This window comes from Theropithecus gelada, chromosome 4 (genome assembly GCF_003255815.1).
Source record: "Theropithecus gelada isolate Dixy chromosome 4, Tgel_1.0, whole genome shotgun sequence".
Taxonomy (NCBI): domain Eukaryota; kingdom Metazoa; phylum Chordata; class Mammalia; order Primates; family Cercopithecidae; genus Theropithecus; species Theropithecus gelada.
The window spans coordinates 158,290,482-158,313,743 of NC_037671.1; positions in this window are offsets into that span (position 1 = coordinate 158,290,482).

The window sequence follows — 23,262 nt, forward strand, 5'->3', positions numbered from 1 at the left end:
CCAACCCAAATGCCCATCAATGATAGACCAGATAAAGAAAATGTGGCACATATACACCTTGAAATACTATGCAGTCATAAAAAAGAATGAGTTCACGTCCTTTGGAGGGACATGAATGAAGCTGGAAACCATCATTTTCAGCAAACTAACACAGGAAGAGAAAACCAAACGCCACATGTTATCACTCAAAAGTGGGAGTTGAACAATGAGAAGACACGGAAAAAGGGAGGAGAACATCACACACTGGGGTCTGTGGGGCACTGGAATGCTAAAGGAGTGATAGTAGTAGGAGAAATACCTAATGCAGATGACAGGTTGATGGGTGCAGCAAACCGCCACGGCATGTGTATACCTCTGTAACAAACCTGCACGTTCTGCACATGTGTCACAGAATTTAAAATGTAATAAAAAAATTAAAAAGGAAGAAAAGCATCCCTACTCAAAAAAGGAAAAGAAAATCCTATGAATTTGTTATGGTCCCAGGTTCATTTCTGGTTAAACATTATATCCAACGTGGTGAAGCACTGGGAGCTCTATATCAGCTCTCTAAAACATGGTGTGTTAATACAAAATAAAGGTAGTTCTAGATTCTGAAGTTTCTCAGACTCTCGTAAATATCTCAATTAATCAACAAGGGGAACTTAAGAGTGATGCAAATTCCTTACGTTTAGTAGATTCCATCTCTATCCTTAAGAGTGTCTCAGGGAAGACCCCAGTGACTGGCACTTGTAGGCTATAGGTCTAAACTGTTGCTAGTTCTCATTTTTCATGACAAATGACCCAGTGTAGGATCCCCACTTCAGAAACTTCAAGTCCTTTCAGTAGACAAAGCATATAGTTATAGGACTAATTATCAGGATCCTGAAGAGTTTCTTTGTTTTTAGATTGAGTCTCACTTTGTCACCCAGGCTGGAGTGCAATGGCATGATCATGGATCACTGCAGCCTCAACCTCCTGGGCTCAAGCAATCCTTCTTCCTCAGCCTCCCAAGTATGTGGAACCACAAATGTGTACCACCATGCCTGATTAACTTGTTTTATTTTTTGTATAAATGGAGTCTTACTATGTTTCCTAAGCTAGTCTTGAACTCCTGAGCTCCAGTGACCCTCCCACCTCAGCCTCCTAAAGTGCTGCAGTGACAGGTGTGAGCCACCATGCCTGGCCAGGAGCCTGAAGACTTTCTTATGTCTATATACTCACATAAATAATGCATAAATAATGAGTATAACAACCCAAACTCAATATCAGGAACTTTAAACAGTCCTCCTCCTTCCAAGTTAAAGGCTACAGTTTTGTTCAAATATGCATCTGAGTCCATCTGAGCATCATTCTCAGGAGGAAAACCATTTTCCTCCACAGAGGCCACAAGACCATGGCTGAAGGAGATAGTGTATGCCTCAGTGGCTTCTGCACCATCATCAGATGTCGATGAATCTCTACCTATTGTATATGATGAACAAGAAAGAAGAAATTCTCATTACAGACATGCTTTCCCTAGTGTAAAGAAGAAAGGATGTTAAATGCTATAGCAAAGTTACATTAGGAAGAGTCAGCCTATGTTCACCCCTTATACCCATCCTGTGTGCCAGAATGAGAACTGTTCAACATTTCTAAAGCAAGAGAAGAAATCTGAGGAGACCCTGCATCGTTCTGTTTCAAGTTCACACAGTATCACACTGTTTCACACAGCTACCTGTTGCAAACTCTGACAGTAGCATTTCTACAGTTCATTTTAACAGGGATAATGATTATTTGCCAATGCAAAGCAGGAGTTGCTGTCTAAGTTAAATTTTAAATCAGAGCAGAGGGCACACAAAAGGAATTCATCTGGGAATTGTAAAAGGAAAACATGAATTTGTGCTGACATTGCAGGGAAAGAGTTTTTTCTCGAAGAACCAAACTTTGAAGAATATTCAAAATAGCGTTGAGTGAAGCAAGCATTATAGATGGGGAGAAAAGGAGCCATACACAAGAATAAACATGCCTCCATGAAAGGTGGAATTATCTCACCTCGTTCCACTTTCTCAGCAGTTGAGACACATGCCACCTTTAGTATGAGTGCAAATAATCAGCACTTCATCCTTGTTCTTTCATATTCAAACATATTTATGCATTATTCATATTTTAAACAGTTAGGTAGAAGGTGCTCTAATTTGTTTTCTACTTTTCTTTTCTCCCCTACCACTTGATCATCATGTCCTGTACATACAGTGAGAGCCCAGTAAATACCATTGGTCCACTGATGTCCCCTGAATCCTTTTTAAGTTATTGGAGAATAACCAGAACCTTTCTGGTCCCAGATTATAAAACAGTGAGACCTCAGCCATGCCTCTCCAGCACAGAGCTTGTCTCCTAAGCAGGGCATCTGTTTTTGTGATTCTTTTTTTTTTTTTTTTTCTTTTGGTGCTTGTTTCCATGAGGTTGCTTAACCTCTCTGCATCCCCATTTCATCATTATTAAAATGCAAATGATGATGACAATAATATCTACCTCGCAAGCTTATTGCTGTTTAGAGAATAAAATGTAGATACAGGTATAGATATAGGAGATCAATAAAAGTAGATATCCTTTCCTCTTTCCATTTCTACACTATAATTCAGAGTCCTACAAGGATTGACCGGCACCAAGGTGACAGAAAAATAGATCAAGAAGTGCAGTGAAAATCTCATTAGTATCAAGATCAGGTCTTACTAACTCTTAGATATAGCAGGTAAACATGCAAGCTTATGTAGATGTAAGAGTTCAAGCAAAAATAGTGCAACACTTGGGACTTGGAGGAGACAAGATCTCAGTGCAGGGCTGCCCAGGAAATACCAGTTCATTTACACACTAACTCCTCATCCTCAGTTTAAAAATCTTGGGAGCAGCTGTGTATTTTCTCGTTGTGTCCAAAACTCTGTCCAACTCCCTCTTGACCCATTGTGCAGTTTGGCAGTTTGCTTCACATTCTGCTCATACCTTTTTTTTTTTTTTTTTTTTTTTTTTTTTTTTTTTCAGAGAGTGCCTGCCTGTGGAGACCTCAGGCACATCCCACTCCAGTGCTACCCAGGGGGACTTCCATTGACTCCTTTGCCCAGCTCCCATTCATAGACTTTTCTTTTGGCATTCTCCTGACTCACCAAGGGACTCTTCACCTCTTTTCTGTCATTAGAAATAGAAGCAATTGTGTTTATCTACATTTTTCCTTTATGTTTTTGTTCCTGTACACTTATTTAATAAGTGCAGTGCTCTTTTACTCCTTAAACTCATCTATGATTTTCCATATTTTAGAAAGTGGAATGAGCAGTTTTGCTTCAGAGATTGAGTCTGAGAAATGGCTATTTTTTAAAAAATAGGAACAGTCTGGGGAAAGTCCTTCTTTCACATTTTATGCCAGAATCCTTTCTATTCTTACTAATTTTCTAACTGGTGGTAAGATGAAAAAAAACTGTTCATTTTACCCTTCTCCTGTGTGGTTTCAATGGATACTCCTATTCGATTACAAACACAATAATGAAGAAGACAATGATCGGCTTCCACTCTAGCATATAGAACTAGGGAACTGAACTGGTTCCGATTCATATTTTTTAAGAGTTCATTTGTAAACCAGGATAGTAATCAAAGGTTCCTTCCAAGGGAACTGAATAAAGATGGAGTCATGCACCAGAAAATATACTGATTGCCCACTTGGAAATTGACAAAGTAACTATGATGATGAACAAAATTAATGTAGGAATGTAGCTCTACAACTTGCATGGGAAGTACGTAGATGTTGTGTGTGTATCTATAAGTGCGTGTGTGTGTGTGATTATATCCTTTCATCCTCAGATATGGAATTACTATGTGCACCAAGAGCTAGAAAGATCAATGTTTGCACAATGGTTTTTTCATATTCATTTTCTTTCAAACCACTTTCACATTTATAAGGCCTTCCTGAGTGTGCCTCTCTTATCAAGCCTTTAAGCAGCTCTTTATTCAAATATTCAGATTTGTTCACACCTCTCAAAACTAAAAACTGGACCCCCTATTCCCTACAAGGTAAAATTAAAAGTCCTTAACCTGTCATATAAAAAGAAAACTGAAAATCCTCGTGATATAGAATCTGCTTCTCTCTCAAAGCTCATGTTGCAGAGACAGTTTTTAATCTGATATTCATGCTCAACTGTTATTCTCCTTTACCACTCTGAAATAGAACCTGAAAAGCTAAACTGTCACTTCCCCAACCTCCCTTTGGATTAGGGGCTGCCATGTGATACAATGCTGGCTGAAGAGAGACTTACAAGCAGAATCAGTGAAGGCACTTCTAAAAAAGGCTTTTGTTATCCTTAGGAAAGGGAAAAAGATATGTTAGTGCCCTCCACTTCCCCTCTTCCTCCTTTTTCCTGACTTAAAGATAAAGATAAGATGTCTAGAGCTATAGCAGCTATTCTGTGACCATGAAGAAAGGGCATTAGAATTGCAGAGACACTGGCCCTGATAGTTGATCTACTGAAATGAAACTTCCTGACTATATTACAAAAATGAACCCTTGTCTGTTTGGTTAATTTGGGTTCTCTGTTATTGTTGCAGAATGGCGCCTAACCGACATACTCATCTTCCACCATTCTTATTTCCATCAAAATTTATGTTCCAACAATATTTTGCCCAAATTACTCTTTCAATAATTCTTCTTGAAACATCTCAATCCCAAAATTGTTATTATTAATTATTAATTTTCCCCTTCTCTGGGTTTTCTCTTTATTTTGAAGATACTTTCATTATTGAACTTCTCACATAGGATTATCATTTATTTATGTGCTTGGGGTTATAAATAGTCACTAAATAAAATATCATTGGTGCTATGGAATCATTATCTATGTACAGTGTTGGAATCCTGGGAGGACACCAACATTAAGAGCATAAAAGGTTGGCTTGTAGGATTGTGCTGTGTGGATACCACTTGATCAAACCATCATTCATATGCTATTGTGTCCTCTGACACTCCATTACTAGGGACACATCTTGCTCAGAAATACTTGTGTCATTTCTTGTGACTAACTGGAAAATACAATATTCCTTATTGACTAAACCTTTTGCAAGGGGGATGAAAGGATGCCGTGCTGTTTCTCTCCTTGACACCTAGGCAGCTGTTCTTTACTTCTTTTCCTGGGAATGCTTGTTCCCTCTAGTCTGTCTACAGAACATCCTTTAAGTCCCAGGTCAAGGAATACCTTCACAGAGAACTCTTCATTTCCATTCACACTCCAGAATTTATTGTTCTTTCATTCAATCACAGTATTTTACGTGTGCCTCTATCATGTTATGCTGTATTTATTTATTTACATATCTGTCTTTTCTAAATATGGTAAGCTCCTGGGTGCAAGGGTTCATGTTTGATATTCAAGGTTTAAGTATCTGAAAAATTATCTCTCACAAATACTTGTTTAATGAAGCAATGCATTCACTTTATCCACTTACCAACACTCTTCGAAGTAAAAGGTAAGAGAAAGGTCACATACCTTGGGATATTTTAGAGGTTCTAAATTTCGTGGATTCCATCATTTGGTGTATAGAATTTAAGAATAAAAGACTAAAGCACAATTTATAAAAATAAAACACTACAAATCACTTTGGAGAGGCAATGAATTGTAACGGGGGTTTAGTTTATCAATTAACAGCTCAGGTAATCGCAGATGGGCACATTCTGTGAAAGTGTATATTGTTGAAATTAATCTGTACTCTCGTCTTGTGTAATTTTTCCTTTCTTTGCATTAAACAAAATTTGTACTTGTATTATGCCCTTTGAGCAGAGTCTTCAATACCACCCACGAACTACTTAGGCAGTGCCTCAGGAGAATGAGCTCTTTTGCATGAAAAACATCAAGATGTAGGACATATACTCCATAAAGTTTCTATAGGTCATCACTGTGCAACTCAGTCATGATTGTTTTTCCAGTTGGATATTATTAATTGTTGCAATTATTATTATTGAAATAGTCCCAAAAGATTGCAATGTGATTAGGACCAAAAGAACACACATTGTAGCAAATATATTGGCTGCTTATGAATAAAGTGTTATTCCACAGCCAGCTTTTTGTTGCAAACCATGTTATGTAAAAAAAAACACAAGCTCCCCAAAATGGACATGGGCCTTCACTATCTTTTTGGATTAAATTATAGCATCTTTCAAAGGACTTTTTGGTATGTGTGCTACTCTATTTTCATTATGAAAAAAAAATTTGGATATGGGCTTTGGATAAAATTATGGCCTCATCAAGGCACAAATAAATTACATATGCCCCATTAAAACTTGTCAGTTTAATTCAGATAACATTTATTTATTATTAGTGTTTTAAAGGTTTATAGTTATTTTCCAGATTATTTTACTGTACTTTACTTACCCTCATTTAAAATTCTTTTTGTATGGTGAACTGTATAGTTTAATTTTTATTTCCATTATTTCCTACTGAAAGTTAAATTTTAAAAATGCTGTTATTTTCCATTTGTCTCATAGGTGTCTATCACACACTAGGCAATATGATTTTCTTAGAATCCCCAATGGGCTCTAGGCTACTTATTTGCATGTACCGTGTCGACATATGAATCTTGAACGAAATAAATTTACTTTATGAAATGCATTTATTATGTGGCACTGTGTCCTTTACCAAAGCAATTCAAATAAAGGGCAAACAAAGGACTGTCTTCCAACAATTCTAACACTTTAAAAAAAAAAGTTTTTTTCTTTTTTGTTTTTTTCAAGATAGGGTCTTGCTTTGTCATCCAGCCTGGAGTGCAATGGCCCGATCATGACTCACTATAGCCTCCACCTCCCCAGACTCAGGTGATCTTCCAGAGTATCGCCTGATACTCAGTCTAGCCTCCAGAGTAGCAGAGTAGAGGTGTGCACCACCATCCCAGCTAATTTCATACTTTTTGTAAAGATGGGTTTTGCCATATTGCCCAGGCTGGTCTCAAACTCCTGAGCTCAAGTGACCTACCTGCCTCTGCCTCCCAAAGTGCTGAGATTACAGGCATGAGCCACCACACCAAGTCTTCTTAATATTTTTGTACACTAGAAAAGTACTTTTGGTTTTATCTCACATGATTTAGCTGTAGAGATGAGTTTATTTGATGTATGAATTTTTCTATTTGTCTCAATAGGTTACAGATATATAAAAGCCATTTATTGGTCAAAAGTTACTGAAAGTGATAGGTATTTCCAAATATAACAACATGCTATAAGGCAAGAAGCAAAAGATTTGGAGGCAGGCAGATGTTAATTTCAATATTGAATCTGCAATTTACCAGCTATGTGAGTCACAGTTTCTTCATCTACTAGGTGGGGGGTCGCAATAAATACCTTGAAAGATTGTTGCAAGGTGTATTAGTCAGCGTTCTCTAGAGGGACTGCACTAATATAATAAATATATATAATAGGATATAATATATATATACACACACACACATCTCATATATATCGGTATATATGAGATGTGTGTGTGTGTATATATATATGTGCATATATATATATGAGAGTTTATTAAGTAGCATGAACTCACACAATTGCAAGGTACCACAATAGGCTATCTGCAAGCTGAGGAGCAAGGAAGCCAGTTTGATTCCCAATGCTGAAGAAAGTGAAGTCCAATGTTCAAGGGCAGGAAGCATCCAGCATGGGAGAAACATGTAGGCAGGGAGACTAAGTCAGTCTAGTCTTTTCATGTTTTTCTACCTGCTTTATATTCTGGCCACACTGGCAGCTGATTAGATGGTGAACACCCAGATTAAGGGTGGGTCTGCCTTCCCCAGCCCACTGATGTAAATGTTACTCTCCTTTGGCAACACCCTCACAGACACACCCAGGAATAATACTTTGCATCCTTCAATCCAATCAAGTTGACACTCAGTATTAACCATCACACAAGGATTAAGTAAAACATGTATGAAAAATTGAGAGCCTGTAGTGGCTTGGGACGTGATTATAAGACTAATGAGAATAATAAAGATAGCTTGACAATGGTGATCATATAGATAAATATGAATTGAGTTTTACTTTTCCTTCAGAATTTTACTGTTTTAAGTAGCCCTGGCCACTATCTAATATGCTTTCAAATCAATCTAATTTGGTACCAAAAATGATGATAATGATGATGAGGTATTGGTGAAGATGGTGTGCTGTAATGTTGGTAGGAAAGATGATAAGATGATGCTGTGGTGTGAACAGTTTGTTTTGTTGAGGGTTTAGTGTGATTAGGGTGAGTGTGATGATGTTTGTTGTGATGATGGTGTGGTGTGGTGTGACGACGTAGTGTGACAATGTTGTCAGGAGGCGATGGTGTAATGTGTCAATAGTACGGGGTGATGATGTTATAGTGTGATGACAGTGTAATTCTTTTTTTCTGACTGATACAGATTTTCATATGAGGAGTGCTTCTCCTCATATGAAAGAATCTTAAGGATGAATTTTTTGAATTGGCTGTCTAATGTGATTAGATTTAAAGATGCTAATGATTCTAATTCCAATGGTAAAGAGGACACGGATAGCTCACTGCATCCTGTGGCAACTGAGAAATGCAAAATATCTCCATTGAATACTCCTAATCAAATACCCATGGAAAGTAAGGTTCTGAGCTACTATGTATTTGATATCTTAGAATATTCTGGTAAACTAAAAAGTATAATTGGGATTGGCTAATGGCTCCTAAATGCACTGGAGAAAGTTGTGGTTGGTGGGAGAGTGAGAGGGTAGGGCTTAAAATGCCCAATTTAAGTTCTGCATTAATGACTTGAAAACTTTTGTAAACCTTTGTCTCTTGTAGTTTCAGGGCTGACATTCCTGAAAACCAGATAGAGTGTCAGCCTGTGAGTAGTTGAATTACAACACAAATCAAATTCCCAAAATTTCAGGATGTCTTCTGGCTAACACGGGGGCATTGATTGAGAAGAAATGGGATCCTGCAAATTGAAATATGGACATATGTGCAGATCCCAATGGAGGCTGGGACACTGAATCCTTAGATTCTGCTGAGGCTTCTTTGCTCATAGAAGCAGCCCTTTTACACCTGACCAAGGAAATTAGCACTGCTTTACCTAAAGAAGCTGTAATGACCTCCCCTAAGGGAGTTGCCTTAAATTACACTGTTGATTCTCCTCAAGATTCACCTCCACCACCCTTCTTTGCTTTTACACTTATAACAAGACTCAAGTCCCATCAGGCTCTGAAAGTTGAAGTACAAAGTGTGACCCATGTGGACATTAGCTATTCCAAAAGAACTGCACAATTTTTCCAACTTATAGAAACAGAAATTCAGGGAATATGTGTAGGAGTGGATCTTAAGGGTGTAAGATAATGGTAGAAGGAATGTAAAGCTGGATCTGGCCAAATTTATTGATATGACCTCTCTAAGCAGAGATTCTGGATTAAATGTTGTAGCTTTAAGGGTTAGAAAATGCTCCAAGGGTTTGGTTAAAACATGTATCCAAAGTTGATGAAAAATGAAGTCGAAATTTCAGAACTGCCTTGATATACTGTAGAGGAAGATGTTCCATGGCATAGGGAGACTGGAATACTAGGGTGGATTTATCATGTAAGAGCTGCCCACCCAGCCTGGAAGGGCACACCTTTCACTGTGAATTTTAGGAATAAATTTGTCAGGGGAGCTCCAAAATTCTCAAAGGGCTTTGTGGTCCCTCTTCTCTGTAGGTCACAAATTAGCATTGGACCTACTACTACCCAACTGGGATCTGTCAATGCAATGGGATAGTGGGATCTTGGGGCAGCAGGGACCAAGTGGTGGCACTAAATTACCAAATATAAAGTAGTCATGGTTATTGCAATGGCCAAGTAGATCAAAGCAGTAGTCAGAATAGTCTGATGACAGAGATTTATGGGACTGGCTACTTTGTCATGATGTCCCTAGAGAAGAAATAAGTGGGAAGTCTCCTAAATTCTTCTTTGATGTGTATAAGCGAGTAAGTTCCAGGTCTAGTGAGTAGACATCTTCCACAGGGAATCATGATCTGTCAACAAATTTCCAGACTTGAACCAGTTTACAAATCCAGAACCCTTCAAATAAAAGAAGGCAAGGTTCTCTTGAGGAAGGACCTTGGTACAATGCCAAAAGTTTATACTCTTAATTTTTTCTCATTCTTCCCCAAAGAGACCTATGACTATTTGCTAGAGTGGATTGGGGAAAGTGAAGTGATAAGACTTTGGAGGGAAGGGGTGCATGTCGGCTGTGAACTTATACTAATTTCCTGGAGATCTCAAACATTACTGTGGTCTACCACTCAGGATAAAGGCTTATGGAGGTCAAGTGATAAATGGAATTTTAGCTCAGAGTCCCTGAACACATTCTGTGGTTATTTCACAGTTTCCGAATGTGTTAATGGAACAGACATATTCCACAACTGGTAGAGTCCCTACATTTATTGTGTGACCTGGGAGAAGTCAGGGAATGTGATAAGAAGGGCAGAGGGAAAGCTACTAGAACTACTTCTCCCTATAAAAATGGTAAACCAAAGGCAATACTATATTCTTAGAGGGATTGCAGAAATTAATGTTATCATTAAGGACTTGAGAGTTCCAGTGGTGGTGATTTCTACCACACCCCCCTTCAACTCTCCATTTTGGCCTGTGCAGAAAACAGATGGAACTTGAAGAATGACAGTGGTTTATCATAAACTTAATCAGGTAATGGCTCCAACTGCAGCTACTATACCAAACATGATTTTATTGCTTGAGCAAATTAGCACACCCCCGATACTTGGTGTGCAGCTATTATGCTGGTAAGTGCTTTTCCTACATTCCTGTTAGTAAAGACCACCAGAGCAGTTTGCTTTCAGCTGGAAAGGTCAGTAATACACTTTGTGCCATCTCACTGTGTATCCATTCTCTTGCTTTATGTCATTATTTAGTCCTTGGGGGGCTTGGTTGCTGTTCTTTTCCAAAAGATATCATGCTGTTTGTTTCATTGCATTGATGATGTTATGTTGATTGGACCCAGTGAGCAAGAAGTGTGTGTGTGTGTGTGTGTGTGTGTGTGTGTGTGTGTATATAAAATATGTGTGTGTGTGTGTGTATAGGAACTACTATATATATACACACACATATGTAAGACATTTGTGATTCAGAGGACGGGAAATAAACCTGACAAAAATTCAGAGGCCTTCCGCCTCAGTGAAATGTCTAGGGATTCAAGTCCAGGTTAGGTAGCTCATGCTTGCAATCCCAGTGTTTTGAGAGGCAGGGCTAGGAGAATCACTTGAGACCAGGAATTAGATACCAGCTTGGGCAGCATAGTGAAATCCCTTCTCTAACAAAGATAAAATTAACCAGGTGTGGTGGCAAACACCTGTAGTCCTAGCTACTCTGCAGGCTTGAGCCCAGAAGTTACCGGTTACAGTGATCTATGATCATGCCACTGCACTCCAGCCTGGGCAACAAAGTGAGACCCTGCCTCTAAAAACAAAAATCTAAGTGGTGTGGGAAGCTAAGATATCCCTTCTAAGTTAAATGATAAGTTATTGAATCTTGTCCCTCCTGCAACCAAAAAAAAAAAAAAAAAAAAAAAAAGAGGGGGAACAACACTTATTGGACTTTCTGACTTCCTTGGACTTTGGAGGAGACATGTTCCTCATTTGGGTGTGCTACTTTAGCTTATTTACCTAGTGAACTGAAAAATTAGTATTTTTGAGTGGAGTCCATAAGAGAAGGCTTTGCAGTGGGCCTAGACCACCATGCAAGCTGCTCTGCCACTTGGGCCATATGATCCAGCATATCCAATGGTGCTTGAAGTGTCAGTTCCAGAAAGAAATGCTGTTTGAAGCTTTTGGAAGGCATCTAGAAGTGAATCACACCTTAAGATCTTGAAGCAAAGCCATGTCATCCTCTGCAAATAACTTTTCTCATTTTGTGAAAGAGCCATTGGCTTACTACTCAGCTTTAGTAGGGTCTGAGCACTTAACCGTGGGCCACCAATCCACTATGCAACCTCAACTGCCCAACAAAAAATGTGTTGTCTGGTCCACCAAGCCCTAAAATCGGGCAGTGATATATACATTTACAATGCTAGAGCAGGCCTGAAAGCACAAGTCAGTTACATGAAGAAGGGTCTCAAACGTTCATGGCCCCTACTACTGCTACATTGCCTTCTCCCTCCCTGTACATATCTATGCTGCATGGGGAGCTTCTATGGCCAGTTGATGAGAAAGAGAAAAACTAGGACCTGATGACCTGATTTATAGATGATTCTGTACGATAGGCAATGTCTGAGTCCTTTTGTGCTACTATAAAAAAATCCGTGAGACTAGGTAATTTATAAAGAACAGAAATTTATTTCTCATGGTTCTGGAGCCTGGGAAGTCCCAAAATCAAGGCACCAACAGGTTCAGTGTCTGGTGAAGACCCAGTCTTTGCTTCCAAGATGATGCCTTATTGCTGCATCCTCCAGAGGGAAGGAACACTGTCTTCACATAGTGGAAGGATAGAAGAGCAAGAGCGTGCTCATTTCAACTTAATCCCGTTCATAAGTGCAGAGCCGTCATGATTAAATCACCTCCCAGTGGCCACACTATTTAATACTACTGCCTTGAGGATTAAATTTCAACATAAATTTTTGAGGAAACACAATCATTGAAACCATATCAGCTAGGTACCACCTGGAAATAGACAACTGCAGCACTACAGCCCCTTTCTTGAATATTCCTGAAGGACAGTGATGAAAGGATTTCCTTGCAGTGGGCAGAACATCAAGCAGTGCACCTGGTTGTTTATTTTGCTTGGAAGAAGCAATTGCCAGGGTTTGGATGGATGATCAGAATCCTGGAAAAAAACATGACTGGAAAATTGTTGACAAGAATTTCTGGCAGGGGTGTTGGGGGTAGTATATGAATAGGTAGATCTCTCTGAATGGACAAAGAATGTGAATATATGTGTGGCCCACGTGATTGCTCACCAAAGGTGACCTCCACAGCAGAGGATTTTAATAAATAAATACTGATTCTGTGTCTACCACCCAGCATCTTTCTTAGACATGGCTTTCATTGCCCAATGGATTATGAACAAAGTAGCCATGGTGCTAGAAACAGAGATTATGCATGGGCTCAGCATCATGGATTCTACTCATCAAGGCTGACTAAGCTATTGCTATTGCTATTGCTGAGTGCCCAATCTGTCAGCAGAAGAAATCAACATTGCTGCAATCCTGCAGGTTGATCAGCCAGCTACTTGGTGACAGATTATGTTGGACCACTTTCATCATAAAAGGGAAAATACTTTGTTCTTTTAGAAAAAGACACTTATTCTGCATATGGGTTTGCTTTCCTTGTATATAATCCTTCTTTTGAAATTTACAGAATGTCTTATCCACAATCATGACATTACAAAGCAGTGCTTCTTATCAAGGGCAGCAATGGTCCCATGCTCATGGAGTTCACTGGTCTTACCATTATACCCTATCATCCAGAAGCAGTTGGGGTGACAGATGGCATATAGTCTTTTGAAGACATAGTTACGACGCCAGTTAGGTGGTAATGCCTTGTGAGGTTGGGGCAGGAGGCTGTATGTGCTCTAAATCAGTATCCAATGTATGGTATTTTTTTCTCCCATAGCCAAAATTCATGGGTCCGGGAATCAAGGAGTAGAAGTGGGAGTAGCTCTAACCACTATTATCCTTTGTGATCTACCAGCAAAATGTTTGCTGACCTTGGGCTCTGCTGGTCTAGAGTTCTAAAGGAAGGAATGTTTCTACCAGGAAACACAACAGTGATTCCATTGAATTGAAAAGTTGAAAAAACCACTTGGCCACTGTGGGTTCCTTATGTCTCTGAAGCAAAAGGCAAAGAAGGAAGTTTCTATATTGGTTTGTGTTATTGATATTGACTGCCAATTGGGATCTTTCTACACAACAGAGATAAGTTGGAGTATGTGTAGAATACAGTAGATCCTTTATGGAGTCTCCTAATCCTCATGCCCCATGATTAAAGCTAATGGAAAACTACAACAACCCAATTCTAGCAAAATGGCTAATGGTCCAGATTCTTCAGAAATGAAGATCTGGAACATCCCTGCAGGTAATAAAAAATAAGCAGTTGAGGTGCTTGTTGAAGGCAAAAGGAATACAGAATGAATAGTGGAAGAACATAGTTATAAATATCAATTATGGCTAAAGATCAGCTTCTGAAATGAGGACTATAATAGTTATAGATTTTTTCTTATTTTATTATAAATGTTTGTATGTATATTTAGCAAATATTTTTGTGTTCTTTCCTCTCTTATCCCCTTTTCATCTAAAACAGGCTGTATTAATAATAGTTAACTTTATATCACAATAGCTACATTATAGAATATCAAGGAGAAAAGAAAACAGCACCCAAGACTTTGTATCCTCTTCTGAGGAAAGCATTAGTGTGGTTTTGGTGGCATGGAAGATAGTTGTATCATGTTAGATGGAAGTATGACTTTGCCATTATCTTTATTTGGAGATTAAGTATGGTTCCAGAAGATGTGTATGGATGTAAAATTGGCAAGATGTGGACTGTGATGGTCAGTTTTACCTTTCAACCTGGCTAGGCTATAGTCCACAGTTATTCAATCAAACTTCAATCACAGTCTAGCTGTTGTGATGAAGGTATTCTGTATTTTGTAGATGTGCTTAAAGTCAAAAATCAATTGACATCATATAGGGAGGTTATCCCAAATAGTCAGTGTGACCCTGAATCAATTAGTCAAAGGCCTTAGGACCAGAACTGGGGCTTCCTTAAGGAAAAAGAAATTCTGCCTGTAGATAGCAACTTGAAATTATGCTCAGGACTCTCAGTTTGCCTTTCTTGATGGTTTGTCCTGTGAATTTCAGACCTGCCTTGACATCCCCAAGAATTGCATAGGTCAATTCCTTGCAATAAATCTCTTAGTATCGTCTACTGATATTGTTTCTATGGTTGAATCCTTACTGATATAACTTAAACAACAAAAACAAAACCAAGAAAATACCAAAAACTTCCTTGTCTTATAATCTTTCTTGCATCAATACTAATTTGTTTACTCAATTTCTTTCTTCTTTAGAGAATAAATGTCTTGAAATCAAGATCTGAATTTCTCAAGTCTTTGAAGAACTAAGCATAAGGCCTTGTCTATCTGTATGCTCAGTGAGCAATAGTTAAAGAAATCTCAGTTTTAAGTTTTTCTCTTGTTTTATGGTTTTCATTAGCTATGAAGGACTTGATCTTGAGGCAGATGTGGCTGTGGAGGACAAGTAAGTATTTCAGGCTTAAAATTATGTTTCATTCCTAACATGTTTTCATTTGTAAATTACTCTTTGTCTCCACTAATTGCCACAAAAAGTAGTCTTACAAATGGCTTTCAAGTGTCACTAGGCCAATAGTAACTGAATTTCTATTTCTAAATTTATTGCCACAACTCACTTTTCCCCTTAAATATTTTTATCCTAGTCTTTCACTTTCTTTCATTCAAATTATCTTGGCTGATGCATTCATAAGTATCTTCCTCGAGAAAACTTATCCAGGCAATTTGGTACACATCATTTAAACTGAGGAATTCATTTTCTCTCTTATTCATTTATCCCTCAAGTAATAACCAAGTGTCCACTATGTGTAAGGCACTAGGCTACATAATTTAGTGTCAGAGCTTCTTAATGACCTAATCCAATTATTATCCTGTGACAAAAACTTAAAAACATAAAAACAAAAGCCTTTGCCCAAATTTGCCCAATTAAGTGTTTCCATGTTGGTTAACCTTTGAGTCTTTCTCCTCTAAATTTGGGTTAGATTAATTCTGTAAAAAAGGCTAAGCATTTTTTTTTATTATACTTTAAGTTCTAGGGTACATGCGCATAACGTGCAGGTTTGTTACATATGTATACATGTGCCATGTTGGTGTGCTGCACTCATTAACTCATCATTTACATTAGGTATATCTCCTAGTGCTATCCCTCCCCCTCCCACAATAGGACCTGGTGTGTGATGATCCCCTTCCTGGGTCCAAGTGATCTCATTGTTCAGTTCCCACCAATAAGTGAGAACATGCGGTATTTGGTTTTCTGTTCTTGTGATAGTTTGCTGAGAATGATGGTTTCCAGCTGCATCCATGTCCCTACGAAGGACACGAACTCATCCTTTTTTATGGCTGTATAGTATTCCATGGTGTATATGTGCCACAGTTTCTTAATCTAGTCTGTCACTGATGGACACTTGGGTTGATTCTAAGTCTTTGCTATTGTGAATAGTGCCACAATAAACAAACGTGTGCATGTGTCTTTATAGCAGCATGACTTACAATCCTTTGGGTATACCCCCAGTAGTGGGATGGCTGGGTCAAATGGTATTTCTAGTTCTAGATCCTTGAGAAATCGCCACACTGTTTTCCACAATGGTTGAACTAGTTTACATCCCACCAACAGTGTAAAAGTGTTCCTATTTCTCCACATCCTCTCCAGCACCTGTTGTTTCCTGACTTTTCAATGATTGCCATTCTAACTGGTGTGAGATGGTATCTCATTGTGGTTTTGATTTGCATTTCTCTGATGGCCAGTGATGATGAGCATTTTTTCATGTGTCTGTTGGCTGTATGAATGTCTTCTTTTGAGAAGTATCTGTTCATATCCTTTGCCCACTTTTTGATGGGGCTGTTCATTTTTTCTTGTAAATTTGATTGAGTTCTTTATAGGTTCTGGATATTAGCCCTTTGTCAGATGAGTAGATTGCAAAAATTTTCTCCCATTCTGTAGGTTGCCTGTTTACTCTGATGGTAGTTTCTTTTGCTGTGCAGAAGCTCTTTAGTTTAATTAGATCCCATTTGTCAATTTTGGCTTTTGTTGCCGTTGCTTTTGGTGTTTTGGACATGAAGTCCTTGCCCATGCCTATGTCCCAAATGGTATTACCTAGGTTTTCTTCTAGCATTTTTATGATATTAGATCTAACATTTAAGTCTCTAATCCATCTTGAATTAATTTTCATATAAGGAGTAAGGAAAAGATCCAGTTTCAGCTTTCTACTTATGACTAGCCAATTATCCCAGCACCTTTTATTAAAAAGGGAATGTTTTCCCCATTTCTTGTTTTTCTCAGGTTTGTCAAAGATCAGATGGCTGTAGATGTGTGGTATTATTTCTGAGGGCTCTGTTCTGTTCCATTGGTCTGTATCTCTGTTTTGGTACCAGTACCATGCTGTTTTGGTACCAGTACCATGCTGTTTTGGTTACTGTAGCCTCGTAGTATAGTTTGAAGTCAGGTAACATGATGCCTCCAGCTTTGTTCTTTTGACTTAAGATTGTCTTGGCAATGCGGGCTCTTTTTTGGTTCCATATGAACTTTAAAGCAGTTTTTTCCAATTCTGTGAAGAAACTCATTGGTAGCTTAATGTGGATGGCATTGAATCTATAAATTACCTTGGGCAGTATGGCCATTTTCACAATATTGATTCTTCCTATCCATGAGCATGGTATGTTCTTCCATTTGTTTGTGTCCTCTTATTTCACTGAGCAGTGGTTTGTAGTTCTCCCTCAAGAGGTCCTTTACATCCCTAGTAAGTTGGATTCCTAGGTATTTCATTCTCTTTGAAGTAATTGTGAATGGAAGTTCATTCATGATTTGGCTCTCTGTTTGTCTGTTACTGGTGTATAAGAATGCTTGTGATTTTTGCACATTAATGTTGTATCCTGAGACTTTGCTGAAGTTTCTTATCAGCTTAAGGAGATTTTGGGCTGAGACAATGGGGTTTTCTAAATATACAATCATGACATCTGCAAACAGGGACAATTTGACTTCTTCTTTTCCTAACTGAATACCCTTTATTTCTTTCTCCTGCCTGATTGCCCTAGCCAGAACTTCCAACACTATGTCGAATAGGAGTGGTGAGAGAGGGCATCCCTGTCTTTTGCCACTTTTCAAAGGGAATGCTTCCAGTTTTTGCCCATTCAGTATGATATTGGCTGTGGGTTTGTCATAAATAGCTCTTATTATTTTGAGATACGTTCCATCAATACCAAATTTATTGAGAGTTTTTAGCATGAAGCTGTTGAATTTTGTCAAAGGCCTTTTCTGCATCTATTGAGATAATCATGTGTTTTTTGTCTTTGGTTCTGTTTATATGCTGGATTACGTTTATTGATTTGCATATGTTGAACCAACCTTGCGTCCCAGGGATGAAGCCCACTTGATCGTGGTGGATAAGCTTTTTGATGTGCTGCTGGATTCGGTTTGCCAGTATTTTATTGAGGATTTTTGCATCGATGTTCATCAGGGATATTGGGCTAAAATTCTATTTTTTTTGGTTGTATCTCTGTCAGGCTTTGGTATCAGGATGATGTTGGCCTCATAAAATGAGTTAGGGAGGATCCCCTCTTTTTCTATTGATTGGAATAGTTACAGAAGGAATGGTACCAACTCCTCCTTGTACTTCTGGTAGAATTTGGCTGTGAATTCTTCTGGTCCTGGACTTTTTTTTTTTGGCTGGTAGGCTATTAATTATTGCCTCAATTTCAGAGCCTGCTATCGGTCTATTTAGGGATTCAACTTCTTCCTGGTTTAGTCTTGGGAGAGTGTAAGTGTCCAGGAAATTATCCATTTCTTCTAGATTTTCCAGTTTATTGCGTAGAGGTGTTTATAGTATTCTCTGATGGTAGTTTGTATTTCTGTGGGGTCGGTGGTGATATCCCCTTTATCATTTTTTATTGCATCTATTTGATTCTTCTCTCTTTTCTTCTTTATTAGTCTTGCTAGCAGTCTATCAATTTTGTTGATCTTTCAAAAAAGCAGCTCCTGGATTCATTGATTTTTGGAGGGTTTTTTGTGTCTCTATTTCCTTCAGTTCTGCTCTGATCTTAGTTATTTCTTGCCGTCCGCTAGCTTTTGAATGTGTTTGCTCTTGCTTCTCTAGTTCTTTTAATTGTGATGTTAGGGTGTCAATTTTAGATCTTTCCAGCTTTCTCTTGTGGACATTTAGTGCTATAAATTTCCCTCTACACACTGCTTTAAATGTGTCCCAGAGATTCTGGCATTTTGTATCTTTGTTCTCATTGGTTTCAAAGAGCATCTTTATTTCTGTCTTCATTTCGTTATTTACCCAGTAGTCATTCAGGAGCAGGTTGTTCAGTTTCCATGTAGTTGAGTGGTTTTGATTGAGTTTCTTAGTCCTGAATTCTAGTTTAATTGCACTGTGGTCTGAGAGACAGTTTGTTTTAATTTCTGTTCTTTTACATTTGCTGAGGAGTGCTTTACTTCCAACTATGTGGTCAATTTTGGAGTAAGTGTGATGTGGTGCTGAGAAGAATGTATATTCTGTTGATTTGGGGTGGAGAGTTCTGCAGATGTCTATTAGGTCCGCTTGGTGCAGAGTTGAGTTCAATTCCTGGATATCCTTGTTAACTTTCTGTCTCGTTGATCTGTCTAATGTTGACAGTGGGGTGTTCAATTCTTCCATTATTATTGTATGGGAGTCTAAGTCTCTTTGTAAGTCTCTAAGGACTTGCTTTATGAATCTAGGTGCTCCTGTATTGGGTGCATATATATTTAGGATAGTTAGATCTTCCTGATGAATTGATCCCTTTACCATTATGTAATGGCTTCTTTGTCTCTTTTGATCTTTGATGGTTTAAAATCTGTTTTATCAGAGACTAAGATTGCAACCACTGCTTTTTTGTTTGTTTGTTTTCAATTTGTTTGGTAGATCTTCTTCCATCCCTTTATTTTGAGCCTATGTATGTCTCTGCATGTGAGATGGGTCTCCTGAATACGGCACACTGATGGGTCTTGACTCTATTCAATTTGCTAGTCTGTGTCTTTTAATTGGACCATTTAGTCCATTTACATTTAAGGTTAATATTGATATGTGTGAACTTGATCCTGTCATTATGATATTAGTTGGTTATTTTGCTTGTTAGTTGATGCAGTTTCTTCCTAGCATCAATGGACTTTACATTTTGACATGTTTTTGCAATGGCTGATACCTGTTGTTCCTTTCCATGTGTAGTGCTTCCTTCAGGATCTCTTGTGGGGCAGGCCTGGTGGTGACAAAATCTCTAAGCATGTGCTTTTCTGTAAAGGATTTTATTTCTCCTTCACTTATGAAACTTAGTTTGGCTGGATATGAAATTCTGGGTTGAAAATTCTTTTCTTTAAGAATGTTGAATATTGGCCCCCACTCTATTCTGGCTTGGAGAGTTTCCCCTGAGAGATCTGCTGTTAGTTTGATGGGCTTCCCTTTGTGTGTAACCTGACCTTTTTCTCTGGCTTCCTTTAACACTTTTTCCTTCATTTCAACTTTGGTGAATCTGACAATTATGCATCTTGGAGTTGCTCTTCTCGAGGAGTATCTTTGTGGCGTTCTCTGTATTTCCTGGATTTGAATGTTGGCCTGCCTTGTTTGGTTTGGGAAGTTCTCCTGGATGATATCCTGCAGAGTGTTTTTCAACTTGGTTCCATTTTCCCCGTCACTTTCAGGCACACCAATCAGATGCAGATTTGGTCTTTTCACATAATCCCGTATTTCTTGGAGGCTTTGTTCATGTCTTTTTACTCTTTTTTCTCTACACTTCTCTTCTCACTTCATTTCATTCATTTGATCTTCAATTGCTGATACTCTTTCTTCCAGTTGATCAAGTTTGTTCTGAAACTTGTGCATTTGTCATGTAATTCTTGTGTTATGGTTTTCATTTCTATCAGTTCTTTTATGGTTTTCTCTGCACTGATTATTCTAGTTATCCATTCATCCATTCTTTTTTCAAGATTTTTAGTTTCTTTGCACTGGTTACATAGTTCCTCCTTTAGCTCTGAGAAGTTTGATTGACTGAATCCTTTTTCTCTCAACTTGTCAAAGTCATTCTCTTTCCAGCTTTATTCCATTGCTGGTGATGAGCTGCATTCCTTTGGAGGGGGAGATGTGCTCTGATTTTTTGGATTTCCAGGTTTTCTGCACTGCTTTTTCCCCATCTTTGTGGTTTTATCTGCCTTTGGTCTTTGATGATGGTGATGTATGGGGTTTTTGTGTGGGTGTCCTTTCTGTTTGTTAGTTTTCCTTCTAACAATCAGGACCTTCAGCTGTAGGTCTGTTGGAGTTCGCTTGAGGTCCTCTCCAGATCCTGTTTGCCTGGGTATCAACAGCAGAGGCTGCAGAAGATAGAATATTGCTACACAGCGAGTGTTGCTGTCTGATTCTTGCTCTGGAAGCTTCATCTCGGGGTGTACCCCACCGTGTGAGGTGTGAGCTGTCAGTCTGCACCTAGTGGGGGATGTCTCCCAGTTAGGCTACTCAGGGGTCAGGGACCCACTTGAGCAGGCAGTCTGTCTGTTCTCAGATCTCAACCTCTGTGCTGGGAGATCCACTGCTCTCTTCAAACCTGTCAGACAGGGGCATTTACCTCTGCCGAGGTTTCTGCTGCTTTTTGTTTAGCTATGCCCTGTCCCCAGAGGAAGAGTCTACAGAAATAGGCTGGCCTCCTTGAGCTGTGGTGGGCTCTACCCAATTTGAGGTTCCTGGCGCCTTTGTTTACCTGCTTAAGCCTCAGCAATGGTGGGCACCCCTTCCCCAGCCTCACTGCTGCCTTGCAGTTAGATCTCAGACTGCTGTGCTAGCAATGAGGGAGGCTCTGTGGGCATGGGACCCTCTGGGCCAGGTGTGGGATATAATCTCCTGGGGTGCCGTTTGCTAAGACCCTTGGTAAAGTGCAGTATTAGGGTGGGAATTACTTAATTTTCCAGGTGTTGTGTGTCTCAATTTCCTTTGGCTAGGAAAAGGAATTCCCTTCCCCCTTGCATTTCCCAGGTGAGGCGATGCCTCGCCCTGCTTCAGGTCTCGCTGCTTGGGCTGCACCCATGGACCAGCGCCAAGTATCCGACATGACCCAGTGAGATGAACCTGGTACCTCAGTTGAAAATTCAGAAATCATTCATACAGCCAACAGACACATGAAAAAATGCTCGTCATCACTGGCCATGAGAGAAATGCAAATCAAAACCACAATGAGACACCATCTCACACCAGTTAGAATTGCAATCATTAAAAAGTCAGGAAACAACAGTTGCTGGAGAGGATGTGGAGAAACACATGAAAAAATGCTCATCATCACTGGTCATCAGAGAAATGCAAATCAAAACCGCAATGAGATACCATCTCACACCAGTTAGAATTGCAATCATTAAAAAGTCAGGAAACAATAGTTGCTGGAGAGGATGTGGAGAAATAGGAACACTTTTACACTGTTGGTAGGATTGTAAACTAGTTCAAACATTATGGAAAACAGTATGGTGATTCCTCAAGGATCTAGAACTAGAAATACCAGATGACCTAGCCATCACATTACTTGGTATATACCCAAAGGATTATAAATTATGCTGCTATAAAGATACATGCCCTCATATGTTTATTGCGGCACTATTCACAATAGCAAAGACTTGGAATCAACCCAAATGTTCATCAGTGACAGACTGGATTAAGAAAATGTGGCACATATACACCATGGAATACTATGCAGCCATAAAAAAGGATGAGTTCGTGTCCTTAGTAGGGACATGGATGCAGCTGGAAACCATCATTCTCAGCAAACTTTTGCAAGAACAGAAAACCAAACACCACATGTTCTCACTCATAGGTGGGAATTGAACAATGAGATCACTTGGACATGGGAAGGGGAACATCACACACCGGGGCCTATTATGGAGAGGGGGGAGGGAGGAGGGATGGCATTGGGAGTTATAACTGATGTAAATGATGAGTTGATGGGTGCTGACGAGTTGATGGGTGCAGCACACCAACATGGCACATGTATATATATGTAACAAACCTGCACGTTGTGCACATGTACCCTAGAACTTAAAGTATAATTTAAAGAAAAAGAGGAAAATGCAGAAATCACCCATCTTCTGTGTTGCTCATGCTGGGAGCTGGAGGCTGGAGCTATTCCTATTCAGCTATCTTGGGCGTGCCCCCCAAGCATATTTTTGAACTCCCCTTGTGGTTTCTCTCTACAGCAAACAGACACGAACACACACACCTAAATTTTTCTAGATGTTCGTATTACTAAAAATGGACTCACGCACCAACATGGATAGACCATTTTGACATGCCCATATAACACTGGCCATAAACAATCACATATTTGCAGAAAGTCTGATGGTATAGTCTTTCCATTTTTATTCTTTTCAAAATATTGGAAGAAGTAGCAGTCAGATTCCCATAGAAATTTCCCTTTGAGGGTTAAAATCATGTGCTCCCCAAATCCAGTCTGGAGCCCTCCTTCTCCACCAGGAAAAGACTAGCTCAGAACAAGGTTCTGAAATGGATCCATCAGAT